At 37.5% G+C, this 13,751-nt stretch overlaps 1 protein-coding gene across 13 annotated transcripts in view; it reads left to right on the top strand.

Moving 5' to 3' along the window:
- RBFOX1 (RNA binding protein, fox-1 homolog 1) overlaps positions 1-13,751 on the top strand; it is a 372,798-nt gene that overhangs the window by 129,184 nt on the left and 229,863 nt on the right. The gene's annotated exons all lie outside the window — the stretch shown is intronic.

The raw sequence follows: 13,751 nt of genomic DNA, 5'->3' as shown, positions 1-13,751 counted from the left end.
TCATGGCTGAATAAATGGTGTAGTTGAGCTATATTTGCTTCTATTGATTTGTCTGCTATTTAACATTCATGCCTTTGCTTCACGAGGTTGACCACAGGGCAGAGGATTTGCTATCCGTTCTGTGTTTCTGAGGGACTCAGCATTCCCACGGCAGATCATAAGACAAAGTAACTTACCATGATGTGTTTAGGTTAAGTGTTTTAGCACCGCAAGTATGAATAGTGTTAAATAAGCATTAATTAATATGTTGTGCATCGCACTGAAGGAAGAGCGAATTATGGGTTTTTGTGTATGTAAAAATGTATCATAGCGTGTCTGTGTTACTTTTGAGCCATGAAAGTGCAAGGTCCTGCTTGTGAGAGAGAGTTTTCTATTTTAGAAGTTAACTGGCAATGACTGGATTTACTTACTGTTGTTGTGATGTCTGTTTTAATAATGTTTTTATCAAAAAGTGGAATTTTCTGTTGTTAGATTTGTATCGATCATGTAAACGTTAATAAAACAAAAGCTATTCCATTTTTTTCAGCTGTAAAAATTGCTAAGAAAGAATTCAAGTAAAATTTTCAAGCATTCCCCAGATGAACTCTATGTCCTCTATTAATGGCAGTAATTGACTGCTGTGTATAAAAAGGCTCAAGTGAGAATAACGTGTAGTGCTGCATTTCTGTGTCTTGCTGGTGATCAGTCAAATTAACTTTGGAGGAGAGGCTTTTGTTTAAAATTTTTGTTATGCTCCTTTGCTACAGTAGCTGGTGGGTGTCAAGGTGGAATCAAAGCATGAAACAGTTTTTTTTGTATAGGTCCATTCAGCATTCCAAGATCATGAATTTTTCTTCGCTTCAGGCTTAATATCAGACATATATGTCTGAAAAAGAAATATAGCATTGCACAGTGGCTATTATCAGGTATTGAAAAAATGTGTCTGCTGGCCCATGCAAGCTGATGCTGTTTTTAATGTAGTGAGACCCTGTAGCACACTTGAACACATCAAGCGGGCCTTAATATCCATTAGAATTTGGGGGTGAAGGTCGGACACTAGAGCTCAGTCAGACCCTGTGCCATCCTGTCCAATAAATAATTACAAGCAAATCGTGCCTTTCACTCTGTACTGATTGATGTTGAAATTGCTTTTGAAAGTTCTCATAAGTTCCTGTTATAGATTAAGTGCTGGTGTAGGAAAAATAACTGCACCCAACTGAAATGGGTGAATGTAATCAGGTTTAATGGACTCAAGAGCTTGTTGGGAATTAAATAACTATTGATTTGTTGGAAAGTTGCTGTCATTACAAAATGCCACTCTGGGCGCATTATCCAAGCAGATAGATTAGAAGAAAGGGCCCTTTGAAAATTCAGGATGCCTTATTTCAAATCTGTTTTTTTGTTCCTTGGGAAGTTATATCCAGGTCTACATTACTCCGTTAGCATAGATCTAACGCAGTAAAGCAATGGGAACTGTTTTACAAAGGAATAGGTACTTTGAAAGGGTTCGGTTGGAAAATGTTCTTCCTACAGGTTCTTGTGTAGTCTGCCCTCTTTTCTCCCACACCCTAATCTAGTACCTGAATACTGAGTTTTGGAAAACACAACAAGTGTGAAATCTTACTGGGTACACTGGAATGCTAAATGGTTTCTCTCAGCCCAAGTTTTTATCTACGTTAGTGGAATATGCAGTCAGCTTAAGGTATGTGAGTGTTTATTGTTTATCTCTTAAAGTAAACAAGTTTCCAAAATCTTAATCCAACTATTCAAAAAGGCGTGGTGCAAAGGACACTTTATAGACATACCTTTATCATCCTCTCCTCAGCAGTAATTGCATTATGTTCAGAACTTTGATAGATTTTTTTTAAAAATATCTTGATAAACTAATTATGCAAATGTTTTCATTGGGTTGCATGTTGAGAGCCGTGATTATGATCTAGTTTTAAGTTTAACATTTTAAAGACATAAATTTGAAATTTAGTCCTTTGCCTGGATTTCTGCAGAAATTGCGAAGAATTTCTCATTTGGGATTCCCAATGATTTCCTATTGCATTTACATTGAGACTGTGTGCATATGAAATTAGCATAGAGAACTGCACAGAGATTTGGAGAACTTTGTTTAGGTTTTTGTTTTGTTTTGGTGGTTTGTTTTTTGTTGCTTTTTGGCCTTTAGGATTGCATGACAGAGCAGAGCACGCAGATCTCTGCAAAGGACAGTTAGTATGTAAAGCTTCTCCACCCTCATGCTCTGTATATGATTTTACATTTAAGAAATGTATGCAGCCCTGGCCAGCCTCTGCTTCTCGGTTCATTGGTGAGCTTCATCCTCCATCTTCTGCTCACTTTTGTCACAGCCTCTGGTTACTGATGCTGGAATAAGTGAAGCTTATACAGCTGAGAAAGGGTAGATGCATCTTGGATGCATCCCTAGAAACACTTTTGATAAACAACCATGTCTATTTACCCAGTTGCAAATATTATTATATCGGAGGATTTGTATTCCTCTTACTGAGGCCATGTATTTCAGTGAGATGGTGAAGATGGAACATATGTGTTCTTGGAGAGAGAATGTATTTGTTTAAAGTAACAGATATGCCAAATGTATCAAATCATGCAAAATACGATACTTGCAAACTTACAAGTAAAAAGAAGTTGCGAAATTTTTTTTATTAGAATGAGTTATTTTTAATATTAGTGAGAAAAATAAAATCTCTTTTCTTCTTCTGTTCCTCCTCCTGGGTAAAACTGTAGGAGGAAAGATCAGATGAAAGCAGAAGCAGTAAATAAATAGCCTTGTGCCTCCTGGTTGGAAAGGTGTTTTCTGACTGGGCAGAAAAGAGGCACTGGCAGCTTCGCAGGCTTTCAGCAAGGCTGCCATGAGGAGCGAAGCAGATACAGCCATCCAGCAACTGTGTGTGTGCTGCAGGCAGCGAGGCCTACTTCGTATTAGAACTATCATGCTGTTTCTTTGGCAGGTGAGACCAAAGAAATGCCATAGAGCATTGTGTGGCAATCCAGGAAAAGCTTTCTTATCCTGCCCTTGGTTCATATCCCACTTTTGCCATTTGATTCCCCCAGGGAACCCTTCTGTCCAGATAAATAGTGAAGTCAGTAGGATGTCACGTGAGTGAAAAAGATCCGACTACCTGAGAGCGGGACCACTGCCCTGTTGGCAGTAATTTGGGTATGTGCTGCAGTACTATCTTACGTGTTATCAGAGTAAGTGTGTGTAGTTCTGTTATCATAGAAATTACCAAGAGCAAAATCAAAATAACTGTTAGCAATCCATAGAAAAATGTGTTCTGAGAGTAATAGGTTAAATGTCTACATATTAACTTCCATTTTGTGGCTTTTTCATAACCAGATATATAAAATACTTGCAATTGCTCTGGATACATTTTATGTTAGGCCTATGATAAGGTATTTTAAAAGCACAAGTGTAATACATGAGATTTTAATGTTGAATGCTAAATTATTTATTGCATTCCTGGCTTAGGTGGCTCCATTTCCATTTAGCAGGAGAGTTTTCCATTGGTATTACTGTTATAAAAATTATTGATGATGAAATTACTGAGACTTTTCAGTAAATTACTTGAAAATTCTAAGTAGAGAAAAGTCTATTTTACACAAAACGTGCTACTTGAATTTAAAGATTAAAAAGATTCTGTCTGAATATGATCACTATTTTTTAAAGTGCATTTAAAGTGCACTTTTATTTTAGCCTTAGTGACAAGAAAAGCTGGAATATTTCTGAGGGCTTAAGCTTGTATTCATTGTCAAAGACTTCAGTCAACTAATCCAAAGCCCCTGTTTTTCTTTCTTTGCTTATTTATTTGTGTGGTGGTAAAGGGAGGCAGAAAAAAATAGGGAATAGATGGTGCTGGATTAACTATTTTAACAAACTGGGAATTACTGTACTTTTATGTACATCATTCGTCATTCTAAATTTTCCTTAAGGTATTTTGATTCTAGCTGATTTTCCATGACTGGTTTACTGGTGTGTTGAACTGACAACTGGGAAAGTGGTAATCTGGAGACAGTTCCATTCTATTTTAGGGCCAAGTGAGAGAATATGCTTAGAATATGCTGTGAAAAGTAGTGGTACAGGCTGCTTCACAGCTCCGCTGTTACCAGTCTGTAAAATTCTTGTCTTTGTGCTGTATGGGGAAGTGTTAGCAGTGAATAAATTCAGCATATTGGTGGATGCCAGTGTGTTAGGCTACCTACAAAATCTCACCTACTTTTTGGCAGTCCAGTTTTGCAACATATTCTGGATGTATTCTGTTGCTTAACTTTAAATTCAAATTGATTTTGTAATTTAGTAGATTTCACTTGAATAATACTTTACAAACAGAAATGATTAGGTTTTAGTTCTTCTCATGATGCCTGAAGTAGTCTTGTTGGATTTTGGAATACAGTCTACTGGGATGGAATGAATGCTTTCTCTTCACACTGACTGTATCGCCTGCTTGGCATGCAGGAAGCAGATAATTCACCGTAGATGCAGATCTGCTCCGGACTGTTGTGGTGTACTGTATTTGCAGGTAGCAAGGGTCTCCTGCTACCGTTTTTGCACTTCCCAGTTCTGTGAGTGAAGGACAAACATTTTACTACTGCAGCTGCTTTTCATCTGATTGTTTGTTTTGTTTGGGAGTGAGCGCATCTAAAATTTCTTCTCTCTCACTGTATGAGTTGCAAAGTTTTTCTCCCTTCTGTATTGAAACTACTTTTAATACAACACCTAAGTGAAGTGCTGCAGATAGCGATACGTGGTCAGAATAGCTTTATTTACAATAACTTTCGATTATCCTTGTTGTTAGCTCTGGAAATACAGGTGTTTTTTTTCCCCTCATTGTACATGGATCAAGTAATGTAGCCAACATATACTCCCTGTGAATTGTCATTTGGTCAAGAAATTGAAAGTCTTTTGCCGTAGCTGTTGCGAGAGGCTTTTTTTTTTTCTTCAGCCTGCCTGTCTTACTTGCCAATAAGTGCAGATATCATAAAATATCTGCAGAGGGGGAAGGTAGGGCAAAGACACAACGGCACTAATTTGTGTTTTGGATAGTGTACTTCAGTGGGACGTTCTGACGCAACACGGAGCTGGGTAAGCCTGCAAGTATCATGTCTGCTTCTTCTGCAAGGCTTTTTGAAGTGGAGTAAATAAAAGGATATTTGAGCTTGTAAGAACAGAATAATTTTTACTCATAATTTCTCTTAGGGCAAATTGTTTATTTATTCATCTATCTCCAAAATATGACAACTTCTAAGGTTTGGTTTCTTAAAACCAGCAGATGGAAATCACTTTCTAGGGGGGAAAAAAAAAGTATTTTTCTAAAAGTTGATTTTTGGCAAAATACTCTGAAATCTTAATTTTAATTTTTTTTCTCGTAGTCCTAAATTGAATGTTGTCTTTTAAACATGGGTAGATAATTGCAAGGTTAGAATCTTGTGCATTATTTTTACAGGAAACAAGCAAAAGCAAATCGGTACCATGTATCTGTCTGTTAGAAGACAAAAAGGAACCATGAGCTAGATGGCTTGGAGGACAACTAAATCCTCTTTAATTGTGATGGTTTTATTAAATCAATAAAGAATGTATTCATGTAAATATTTTTATTGCTGTTGAAGCTGAGAAGAAAGTAAAAGCCTCTTGTTTATATGTTCAAGAGTCAGAATGGTTCATATTTTGGCTTTGTAAGATTTTCTTTGAGGTCCAGTCATTTGTCATGTTTTTTTCCCTCTTAGCCCCAGCGTAATGCTAAATTAGTATTCCTGAGAGGTCTTTCCTTACTCCTTAGAGAGAATTTTCCTCTCTGAGTGTGGTTAAGGTGACTAAGCTCAGCTGGATACTGACCTAGGTGCTTAAGGTGGGACCTGTTTCATTTATGTGAAAAAAGTTTGGAGGTGTATACCCTCCTGTGCTAAGCAGTTCCCTACTCTCTAACAGTGTTATCTGCGTATTTTATGACTGTAGACTTTTGCTTTATTTTAGGTGAGTGAAATTAGTGTTCGATCAGTTCTCTAGTCATTCTCTTTTTTCTCTGATGTGTTAGATCTTGTCTGTGTAAACAGTGCAGACATCAATTTTGAATATTTTGAAAAATATAGAAGAGCTTGTTTTCAATTAAGCTCACATTTGCTTATTTGACTTTACTTTGGAATTCTGAAAAAACATAATCACAGGTGAATCACAGCTTTAAAAAGAAATTTACTCTTGGCAACATCTGAGGTGCAGAGAGGAGTAAAGCTCTACAACTATTTCAACACCATCTTCGAATGAAATTATTATAACTTCATTTATTTAAACAGAAAAAAAAAGCAATTATTTAGAGCCATCAGAATACAGAGTGGTCAAGGATGCTGAGTGTATATGCTGCATGGCTTTTAAGTTTGTGGTACCTCAAAACTGTTCTATTGCTCTTATTAATTTTTTTCCCCATCTTACTCATTTATCCAACTGCGCACTTGGAAAAACAAACACACAAACAAGGGAAATTATTGTCCATAAGGTTTATAGAGGTTGCCTAAAACTGTTGATGTTCCAAAGTAATTTTTCAAAGCTAATTCTGGAAGAAAGGAAATAGATGGATCAGTTCCATTATATCCGTGGTCATTGTGTACTGGGAAACTGTCTTGCTGGCTCCTGTGGTGACTTAGTTTGTAGACATATGTTGTCAGAACACAGTTTCGAACGTTGCTGATAGAGGAATCAAGATAAATCCATTGCAAGATTCTCAGAGTATCAAGTTTATCTGAAATACTTTGTTGGATGGAATGGAGTACATGTTCTTTTTAATGCAGAAATGAATGTTTTGTGTTTTTTTTTAATGCCTTCCTTCATGAAGGAACAGTTAAAGTCAGGCATAGGCAAACATAACAGATGTTCATACACATTTCCCATCTGAAAACGCCTTCTTCTGGCCAAGGCAATTGTTAGGCACAATTAAGCCCAGTATATACATCCTGTGCTGTAAGCCAAATCTGTGGAGTATGTTCCCAACAGGGAAGTGCAGGTTTGGACGGAGGGGAGTTTGTATGAACTTCCATCTGCAGTAGAGTTTTGAGAGCTACTGTGTTAAAAACTTGGAGACCTGATTGATAGTGAAGCCTGTGCTCTCATGCGCTGTGGTGTAAACTATATCTTTAAGAGAAACTTTCAATTCATGAGAAAGTTTCCTATGCATTTCAGGGATGCTTGCATTTGGAATCTGATCTCTGAGTGACATTTGTTATTATGTTGCCAACTCACATAAAGCTTGTGATAATATGCCTTGTAGTGATCCACATTCAGTGTAATTGTCACTGTGATCAGCTTTATGATGGCAGCTCCTCATGATGACTACAGGGCTACTATACTTTACATATTAAGTCTGCTATGTGAGTTACTTTCTGATTTTAGATGTATATTTGTTGGGAAGGGAGGAATGTCTCTCCTTTCTTCAGACCTGCACACTTCTAAAATTGTGTATGACATCTATTTATGCAGAGTGGGATTTATCATTTCAAATGATACGATAGTATCAACTGTTGAAAAAGATGCTGAGAACCACTCTTATATTTTGTGATATATATATATGTATGTATTGTAACGGAACACATTATTGTTGGCTGTTCCCAAAAAGCATGTTTTTCTGGTATCTCAAAATTTTGTGTTGATCAACTATTTTTGTTTTATCAGAATATCTTAGACACTGTGAAAGGGTACTGACCTAAAAATGTCAGTAGGTATTTTATACCTGTCTTTAGTAATTTTTTTATGGAAAAAAAAAAAAACACCACACTAGACAAAAATGCAAGACAGGCGTTACTTTTTTTGTTGTGTAATGCCTGTCTTTTAATAATGTAGAAAGCTTTTTACAGATCCAGTACAAAGCATGCCAGACAGTGAGTCTTTTCTCCATCTTCTCTACAGCCTTTCTTCAGGAATTCATACACACTGATGAGACTTCTCCAGGCTGAACAGTCCTGGCTCTCTTGGCCTTTCCTCATACGAGTGATGATCCAGTTCCTTAAGCATCTTCCTGCCCCTTCCATAATCTCTGTCCAGTATGTCTGTGTCTGTTTTATATGGGGGGAGCTCACTTTTGGATCCAGTACTGTAGTTTTCGTTACCAGTGCTGAATGAAGGAAAAGGATTACCTCCCTCAACCCTCTGGCAATACTTTGCCTGATGCATTCCAGGATATTGTTAGCCTTCATTATTGGATGAGCACACTGTTGGTTCGTGTTCAGCTCGGTGTCCACAAGGACTCTTTGAACCTTTCCTTTCAAGCTGCTTTCTAGCAGGGTAGCCCCAGCATGTGCTGGTGCCTGGGTTGTTCCTGTGCTCTCCAGATTCAGGACATCACACTTCTCCTTGTTGACCTTCATGAGATCCCTGGCCACCTGTTTCACCTACCTGCCCCAGTCCCTCTGGATAGCAACATGACCTATTAGCCACTCCTGCCAGTGTTAGTCATCTGCAAACTTGCTGAAGTTAAACTCTGCCCCATCATTAATGAAGATGCTGAACAGGACTGGACCAAGTATTGACCCCTGGGGTACTCTGTTTGTGACTGACCTCCAGCTAGACTTAGTGCCACTGATCATCACTCTCTGGGCTTAACTGTTCAGGTAATTTTCAGACCACCTCGCTGTCCGTTCATCTAGCCCCTATATTGACAGGTTGCTTATGAGGATCTTATGGAAGATGGTGTGAAATACCTTACTGAAGTGCAAGTAGACAATATCTACTCCTCTGCTGTCATCTTACCAGGCTACTCATTTGATTGTGTTGAGGCTTGTCAAGTTGCTCAAACGTAACTTGTTGAAGCTATGCTGAATACTCCTGGTGATTTTTCTTGTCTTTCCTGTGTCCAGAAATTGTTTCCAGGACTAGCTGCACCATGGCCTTTCTGGGGATTGAGGTGAGGCTAATTCCATAATTTTCTCTAGCCTTAGTACTCCATATAGTATCAGTTTTAAATTCCTGTTTAAACGGATAGAAGTAGGGTTTAGTATCTTATCTTGCCTTTATTAATAGCAAATGTGGGGAGAAAGTTGGCCTGTCGATGCAGATTAAGATATATGGTCGCCTTTATTTCATTACTGCAAGAAAGTGAGAATTCACCGGCTTTCTGAAAAATAAGTTTTGTACCTATGAGAGAAAGCACTTAGGTTGTCAGTCCTCTTGAACTGCTGGGGACATCTGAGGAGCACCTAGAATGTTTCCAGGAAGCCTGTATCCTTTACAGGTATGAGGCTAAAAGTGATTGTGATGTTAACTCATGTTATCTATGGGATACGTATGCAAGAAGCGCTGACTCTCTTAAGTGTCTGTGAAACGTATCCTTTACGTGGTGTTCGTTGATCGTCAGACTATTCCTGGTGGAAGGCTTTTCACGGCAGGTTTGTCTTTTGCATTGGTATTGGTTGATTCTTATAGAACAGTATGAAATTTTTAAATAGAAGCCTTCCTTTAGCAGAGTAATAGCAAAGTGCTGATAAGGGTCTTATTCTTTTGATTCCAGTAAGAAATGGTAAATCAAGAAGGGAAAAGGTAGTGCAGTGAATCTTACTTTGCATGAGAGAGAGATTTCAGAATGGTAGTAAGTGTATAGTGCTGTGCTTCTGGATAGATGGCTGATGTTCTCCTCTGAATTTTTTCAGAGTTTATGTTAGTTGAATTAATTGTGAACATCTTCCTCCCCAAAGTTCCAGAAATGAAAGTTGAGTACTGAAATACTTGAAAGTGTATTTAAGCCCATATTTATTTTATTCTTTCTGGTTTCTGAGGGTTTTCTTTTTCTTTGGTACAGCAATAAGCTGCCCAGTACCTCATTTTGTTGATACTCTTCTATCAGGCTGTTGTTGTGATATACTGTTTTTATGACGTTTCTCATTTTCTGTATTCTGTGCCTCTGTACTTTCTCTCATTTTGTTGCTTTAATAATGTTTGGGGTTTTTTTCTGTTACTTGGGACACTTCTCCTTCACTAGAATGGCATAAACTTTATTTTGCATTTTATTATTTAGAATTATATTCTGAGTACCACGCTTCAGTTCATTTTCAAAAATATGATACGTGGCCCACAGCATAAAAATAGTTTGAGTTGGCAGACAGACACCTTCAGAGACAGATCCAAGATATATTTTTAGGGAACACTGTATACTAGCAAGCACTTAAAGTACTTGTGAAAATGCTTCTTGAGTATGACGCCTGTTAGCTCACGAGGTGATTCTCAAATGTACTGTCTAAATTGCCATCCGTTTTGCTGTTAGCTCCCTAACCTAAGGATTAAAGCAAATGTGTTCATTTCTCTGTGGTTATACTGTACAATGATACTACGGCATTGTTAATATTTATTGCATCTTGCGCTTTGTTCTGTATGCTTGGATAATTCCCTTTAAGCAGTGTGTTCCTTGGAGGCAAGTATAAAAATGTAGGTAAAATTTATTTGTTGATTTTTTTTTCTTCATTACATATTATTTGTGATTCAAGAATGCACTGAAACAGTTACAAATTTGGAGGGGTTGGAAACACAGCCTTTTACTTCCTTTAATAGTTAGCTTTTGGTCCCTATCAGGACAGGAGATTTTAAATATATTTAATGCTGTAGAAATAGAAAAGTCAAATTGAATATATATATATATATTTTTTTTTTTTCCTGTCTCAGGAGAGAACATTGTTAAAAATTGATTCCATACTCTTTGATGAAAACCATTTCTCAAATGTAACAAAACCTATTTTTTGTCTTTCTATTTTTTTAAGTTCAGAATCAGAAAGTGAATGTGTACATTTATATAAGAAAGGCTTCTTGCTGTGAAGAGGGATTTCAGATTCACAGACTCAAAGATACTCAACCAGGGAGGATCTTTATGATAATTCAGCTTGTCCTCTTGAATACACATGCTGTAGGATTTCTCTGAGACTGGCTGAAAACCGACCTCTTGGAAGATATTTAATCTTGTTTTAAACATCCAAGTAATTTCAAATCCATCAGTTTCACTGATACCCTACTGAACTGTTTGAATGTTTAATTACCCTTGCAGTTAGGATATTGCGAGGCTCTATTTCTCTTTATTTTAGCCACTTGTTCCTGCTGTTTTCTTTGCCTGCAAGATTGAAAATGCAAAATAGCCACAAACAAATAGGAAAACTCATGAAGTACCACCTCCAAGGAGAGATGTGTGTATCACAGAGATGGAGAAAAATCGGGAAGGAAGGCACCTTATGGGATCGTGTAATCTACTTCTCTGCCTGAAGGGAAGATGAACTTTGCCTATGTCATTGCTGACAGATGTTTTTCTGAGCCTGTTCTAGAGATCTTGAACGACTGAGATTCAATCCTCTCCAGGCATATTACGCTTTCACTACAGGATTTTTCCTAGTGCCTGACTTGAAGTTTTTCATTTTATAGTTAAACCTTCCACTGTTGTTTATGCAGAGTGGACATAAAAGAAAATTGTTTCTATTCCTTTTGTAGTGGCCCATGGTCCTTTTGAAGATGAGTGTGTAAGTGTCAGCCTTCTCTTGTGGCAGTGGCATCCTCATTCCTTCAGTCCTTCTTTCCTTAACCTACTACAATTGCAGGACATTATGGATAAGATCTTTAGCTTCATGGAAGTATTTAAGTATCTACTTTCTCTTTTTGAGGAAAATGTAATGTAATGCATGGGGCAGGACTTTTCTTCAGATTCCTGAAATCTAACTAGGAGATGATAATACAGTTTTGGTAGTAGATACAGATACATAGCGGGGAAATTGTGAGAGTTAACAGCAAGTCATGAGAGACAGAGCACTGTGAAGGATCTATTTATTTTGTTATTATTAAAAAATTATTTCAGGATTATCACTCTGAGATTTAACACTTTTTTTTAAAAAAAAAGAACATTTCGTTGAGCAGCAGTAAACAAGACACAGTACAGTAGGCTCAAATGATTTATAAATGTTTGGATTTTTTAAACATCCTATTTATTGACTCTATTTCTGATACACTGCTCAAAGAAACAGCAATCATGCAGCCTCCGTGGTTTTTTTTGAAAGGTGGCAGCTGTAAAACAATCTATTTAAATAATCACCACTGAAATTTTATCTGGGATTTTTGGTTGTCAAATTTTGTGAAGCAGGAGGAAAAACGTTTAAAGCACAGGCTTGCTAATTCCTTATCTTTGTGTATCCACTTCTTCATCAGCAACTCAACTGGGACCTAATTTTGAGATGCTGCTGTGTGTGTGGCAGTACTATTTTATGTGCATTCTTTGGTGAAGCATGCTTTCTGCATTGGAATGTCCAAAGAATAGGAGCACCATGTTTTTCTGTCTGGATATATTTAGTTGCGATGGCGTCCGAGTTCCCTGATGCCATGTATTGCAGAACGTGTGTGAAGAAAGCTCATTTTACTGTATGATGTGGAAGTTAATGTGGGAAATTTAACTACTGCATTGCACAGAGCAGTTTTCTCATACTGGTACGAGATGACAATCTAGTATGTCTACTTTTTTCAGTTGACACCATTGCGGCAGTGACAGCAGAAAGGCCACAGACTCTTTAGGTGTAAGAGGAGGATGGTCTTCTCCTAAGAAGTCAAAACTCAGTGCAATGTGTAATGGCAATGATATCTGGTATTGATAACTAATGATATTAGTAAACAGAAAAGACACACATACTACCATTGTGTAATCTGCACTTATTTTGCATGTTGCTGTAATTTAGAGAATGATTATCTAAGCTCTATGGTTCTTCTAAAATTTGGGGGAAAAAAAGTGACAAGGTATGATGCATGTGCTTTTTGGAGCTATAGTGCTGTAAAGTCACATGGTACAAATTACAGTTAATCCATATTTCCTTTGACAGCCTCCAGTAAAGGAAAGCATTTTGGCATGTGTCTAGATACATTCCTGGCCAAGAAAGCAATGAAATTACAGTAAAGCGCATGCTGAAATGCTTTCCTGAGTTGGGATCATAGTACTCATTAACTGTGGTCACATTTTCTGTTTTCCCCTACTGTTTGTTATATTGATGATAGGGTCTGAAACTCTAAGGCAGGGTCCAAGAACAGTCTGTGAGCTAGAAGCAGCAGATAAATGATCATGGCAAAACAGACGGAAACACTGAGAAGTGAAATAAAGGAGTCTTAGCAATCTAGAACTTGCCTGTTTTTATTTGTATCACTTAATACAGAATATTGCAAAAACCCCATACATACCACATTTCTGCTATAATGCTTTTTTGGCCTAGTTTGCTTTTCCTTGGTTCACGGGAAGAATATTGAAGCGCTGAGGTGTGCCCTGCAGAAATCAGGCCGGTCGGAAGATGAGGCCTAAGTGCAGGACGTCCAGTGGAACCTCACAGCCCTTCTTGAGGGCCTCCAGATGTCTGCTGCCAGGTCTTGTTCACGTAGAATTTAGCAGGTAATCTCAGAGAAAAATGAGATCTTTCTCTCCTCTTACTGACCAGTACCCAGACACAAAAGAAAGCATCTCTTAAAGCTGTATTCATAGAGTTGGTATATCATATCCTACTCATGTCATGGGAGAACCGAGGGGAATATGGGTGTTACCCTTCCGTAGGTTTTCTAAGGATAACCAAGATGTTAGTCAATTAAAACTATTGTTATTTTCAGTGTAGTTTTTCTTCAGTTTCTCTTCTTCCTTGTAAGTTACCATTCTCTTTTCTTATGTTTCACACATCAAATCCTGTGTAAATAGGAGTTGATCATTGTAATGTGGACAAAATCGTGAGTGTAAAGATGGAAAGTCTTTCAGTTTGCTTATTATGTTTTATACGTT

The sequence above is a fragment of the Numida meleagris genome, chromosome 13 (genome assembly GCF_002078875.1).
Source record: "Numida meleagris isolate 19003 breed g44 Domestic line chromosome 13, NumMel1.0, whole genome shotgun sequence".
In the NCBI taxonomy this organism is placed as follows: domain Eukaryota; kingdom Metazoa; phylum Chordata; class Aves; order Galliformes; family Numididae; genus Numida; species Numida meleagris.
The sequence above is the reverse complement of the archived record's forward strand: the minus strand, read 5'-3'. Positions and strand labels throughout refer to the sequence as shown.